Source organism: Pristiophorus japonicus, unplaced genomic scaffold, assembly GCF_044704955.1.
Source record: "Pristiophorus japonicus isolate sPriJap1 unplaced genomic scaffold, sPriJap1.hap1 HAP1_SCAFFOLD_58, whole genome shotgun sequence".
Classification (NCBI taxonomy): Eukaryota; Metazoa; Chordata; class Chondrichthyes; family Pristiophoridae; genus Pristiophorus; species Pristiophorus japonicus.
The window spans coordinates 4,104,546-4,109,157 of record NW_027254488.1 but is presented as its reverse complement, the minus strand read 5'-3'; the positions used below and the strand labels follow the sequence as shown (position 1 = coordinate 4,109,157).

The window sequence follows — 4,612 nt, the reverse complement described above, 5'->3', positions numbered from 1 at the left end:
ATTTATCAACCTTCAATCCCAACAATTTCCCGAACACAATTTCCTGACTAATAAAAATTTCCTTCAGTTCCTCCTTCTCGCTGGACCCTCGGTCCCTGAGTACATTAGGAAGGTTATTTGTGTCTTCCTTCGTGAAGACAGAACCAAAGTATCTGTTTAACTGGTCCGCCATTTATTTGTTCTCCATTATAAATTCACCTGATTCTGACTGCAAGTGACCGACGTTTGTCTTCACTAAGCTTTTTCTCTTCACATATCTATAGAAGTTGTCGCAGTCAGTTTTTATGTTCCCAGCAAGCTTCCTCTCATACTCTATTTTCCCACTCCTTATTAAACCCTTTGTCCTCCTCTACTGAATTCTATATTTCTTCCAGTCCTCAGGTTTGCTGCTTTTTCTGGCAAATGTATAGGCCTTTTCCTTGCATTTAACACTATCCTTAATTTCCCTTATTAGCCACGGTTGAGCCACCTTCCCTGTTTTATTTTTTCTCCAGACAGGAATGTACAATTGTTGAAGTTCATGCATGTGATCTTTAAATGTTTGCCATTGCCTATCCAGCGTCAACCTTTTAAGTCTCATTTGCCAGTCTATTCCTGCCAATTCACATCTCATGCAATCGAAGTTACCATTCCTTAAGTTCAGGTCCCTAGTCTCTGAATTAAATGTTTCAATCTCCATCTTAATAAAGAATTCTACCATATTATGGTCACTCTTCTCCAAGGGGCCTCGCACAACAAGATTGCTAATTAGTCCTTTTTCATTACACACCACCGAGTCTAGGATAGCCAGCCCTCAAGTTGGTTCCTTGACATATTGGTCTCGAAAACCATCCCTAATACACTCCAGGAAATCCTCCTCCACCGTATTTTTACCAGTTTGGTTACCCCAATCTTTCTGTAGATTAAAGTCGCCCATGATAACTGCTGTATCTTTATTGCACGCAGCCATAATTTCTTGTTTGAACTGTCCCCAAACTCACTACGACTGTTTGGTGGTCTGTGCACAACTCCCACTCGTGTTTTCTGCCCTTTGGTATTCTGCAGCTCTATCCATACAGAATCCACACCATCCAAGCTAATATCCTTCCTTAATATTGCGTTAATTTCCTCTTTAACCAGCATCGTTCCCCGACCTCATTTTCCTTTCTGTCTATCCTTCTTGAATGTTGAATACCTCAGGATGTTGAGTTCCCAGCCTTGGTCACCCTGGAGCCATGTCTCTGGAATCACAGTTATAACATATTCGTGAATTGCTGCCTCTGAGTGAATTCATCCACCTTATTACGAATAATCCTCGCATTGAGGCACAGAGACTTCAGGCTTGTCTTTTTACTACACTTTGTCCCTTTAGAATTTTGCTGTAATGTCGCCCTTTTTAATTTTTGCCTTGTGTTTCTCTGCCCTCCACTTTTACTTTTCTTCTTTCTATCTTTTGCTTCTGCCCCCATTTTACTTCTTTCTATCTCCCTGCATAGGTTCCCATTCCCCTGCCATATTATTTTAACCCCTCCCCAACAGCACGAGCAAACATTCCCCTAGACATTGGTTCCGGTCCTGACCAGGTGCAGACCGCCCGATTTGTACTGGTCCCACCTCCCCCAGAACCGGTTCCAATGTCCCAGGAATTTGAATCCCACCCTCCTGCACTACTCATCAAACCATATATTCATCTGAGCTATCCTGCATTTCCTATTCTGACTAGCTCGTGGCACTGGTAGCAATTCTGAGATTACTACCTTTTAATTTAATTCCTAGCTCCCTATACTCAGCTATAGGACCTCATCCCATTTTTCCCTATATCGTTGGTACCATATACACCACGACAGCTGGCTATTCACCGTCCTCCTCCAGAATGCGCTACAGCCGTTCCGAGATATTCTTGACCTTTGCACCAGGGAGGCAACATACCATTCTGGAGTCTCGATTGCAGCCGCAGAAACATCTATCTATTCCCCTTACAATAGAATCCCCTATCACTATAGCTCACTCACTCTTTTTCCTGCCCTCCAGTGCAGCAGATCCACCCCTGGTGCCATGGACTTGGCTGCTGCTGCCCTCCCCTGATGAGTCATCTCCTCCAACAGTACCCAAGGTGATGTGTCTGTTTTGCAGGGGGATGACCGCAGGGGACTCCTGCACTGTCTCCTTCCACTGCTCTTCCTGATGTTTACCCATTCCCTCTCTGCCTGAATAACCTTTCCCTACGGTTTGATCAACTCACTCATCGTGCTATTCACGACATCCTCAGCATTGCGGATGCTCCAGAGTGAATCCGTGTGCAGCTCCAGTGCCCCAATGTGGCCTGTCAGGAGCTGCAGATGGATACACTTGCTGCACATGTAGTCATCAGGGACACTGGAAGCGTCCCTGACTTCCCACATAGCACAGGAGGAGCATGACATGTGTCCGAACTCTCCTGCTATGACTTAACCATTAAATTTACTTAATTTGGCAACTATTTCAAAGTTTCCTTGCTGCGAAGAACAAGAAGAAATCAAAGAAACAGAAAACTGCTGACCACTCAACCAGCCAATCACTTACCCTCTTGGCTGTGATGTCACCCTTTGATTACTTTTGACCTCTTTCTTACTTTTGACCCTGCACCAGCTGTAGCTCGCTGCTCGCTGCTGCTCCAGCCGCTGCTCCTCCGACTGCCGCCGATCCCCGGACTCCCGCTGGGCCTTTATAGGCCGCTGCTCACACCTCCTCCGGTCACTACTCCTCCGACTTTTGGAAAAAAATAATTCAGTCAGGCAGAGTCTGCATGGATTTATGAAAGGGAAGTCATGGTTGACAAATTTGCTGAAATTCTTAGAGGATGTAATTAACAGGGTGGATAAAGGGGAACCAGTGGATGTGGTGTATTGGGACCTCCAGAAGGCATTTTGACAAGGTGCCACATAAAAGATTACTGCACAAGATAAAAGTTCCCGGGGTTGGGGGTAATATATTAGCATGGGTAGAGGATTGGCTTACGAACAGAAAACAGAGAGTCGGAATAAATGGTTCATTCTCTGTATGGCAATCAGTAACTAGTGGGGTGCTGCAGGGATCAGTGCTGGGACCCCAACTGTTTACAATCTATATTAACGACTTGGATGAAGGGACTGAGTGTAACATAGCCAAGTTTGGTGATGATACAAAGATGGGAGGAAAAGCAATGTGTGAGGAGGATACAAAAAATCTGCAAAAAGACATAGCCAGGCTAAGTGAGTGGTGAAAAATTTGGCAGATGGAGTATAATGTTGGAAAGTGCAAGGTTATGCATTTTGGCAAAAAAAATTAAAGAACAAGTTGTTATTTAAATGGAGAAAAATTGCACAGAGCTGCAGTACAGCAGGAGCTGCGCATACTTGTGCATGAAACACAAAAGGTTAGTATGCAGGTACAGCAAGTGATCAGGAAGGCCAATGGAATCTTGGCCTTTAATGCAAAAGGGATGGAGTATAAAACAAAGAAGTCTTGCTGCAGTTATACAGGGTATTGGTGAGGCCAGACCTGGAACACTGCGTGCAGTTTTGGTTTCCATATTTAAGAAAGGATATAGATGCTTTGGAGGCAGTTCAGAGAAGGTTCACTAGGTTGATTCCGGAGATGAGGGGGCTAAGTTATGAGAAAAGGTTGAGTAGGTTGTGCCTCTACTCATTGGAATTCAGAAGATTGAGAGGTGATCTTATGGAAACGTGTAAGATTATGAGGGGGCTTGACAAGGTGGATACAGAGAGGATGTTTCTGCATACTAATCTTTTGTGTTTCATGTACAAGGACCCCCAGGTCCCTCTGCACCGCAGCATTTTGTAATCTCTCCCCATTTAAATAATCATTTGCTTTTTTATTATTGCTACCACAGTGGATAACCTCATATTTCCCACATTATACTCCATCTGACAAATTTCTGCCCAACCACTGAGCCTATCAATATCGCTTTGCAGATTGTTTGCATCCTCCTCACAACTTGCTTTCCCACCTATCTTTGTATCATCAGCAAACTTGGCGACATTACAAACATGCAGAGCACAGAACAAATTATTGACATGGTGACTTTCCCTCAGTTAGTATTTCTTTCATTGTGCAAAAGAAAATTATCGAATCATTAATCATGTTATCCCATGAAAGCAAAATAAAAGTTTAACGAAAATAATTGGCACATTTGAAAGGAACATTTTTGTTTTGTGCCGTTTCGGTCAGAGAAATGTTTGTGAAAGGAATTTTTTCAGAAAAAGGGATTCAGCATTTCAGCTTGTCACTGAACACTTCTCTCTGGGCGCTCCACTAGGCAGCAGTTTCCGTAGTGTAGCGGTTATCACGTTTGCCTCACACGCGAAAATTCCCCGGTTCAAGCCCGGGCGGAAACATTATTTTTGAAACAAAAACTGGTTTTAAATGTTCATTGCTCATACAACAATGGCCTCCTTCTGTGCTGTAAACTTCTCTGATTCCATGAAGAACATTTAAAACCAGTCTCCTAAAATACAGACTGTGTAAAATCAGAAAGGGAATAAAACTTCCTCAATGATTAAAGTTTCACAAATTATTAAAATGAAGTTGTTGAATTTTCGACTGACCCTCAGTGATCATGTTAGCATTTCTTTGATTCTGCTCAACAATGCTG

The 4,612-nt window shown here is 43.2% G+C and overlaps 1 non-coding gene across 1 annotated transcript; it reads left to right on the top strand.

The window, feature by feature from the left end:
• The first annotated feature begins 4,282 nt into the window (after positions 1-4,282).
• trnav-cac (transfer RNA valine (anticodon CAC)) lies at positions 4,283-4,355 on the top strand. Its single transcript has one exon. It is a non-coding gene; the product is annotated as a tRNA-Val (tRNA).
• The last annotated feature ends 257 nt before the right edge of the window (positions 4,356-4,612 follow it).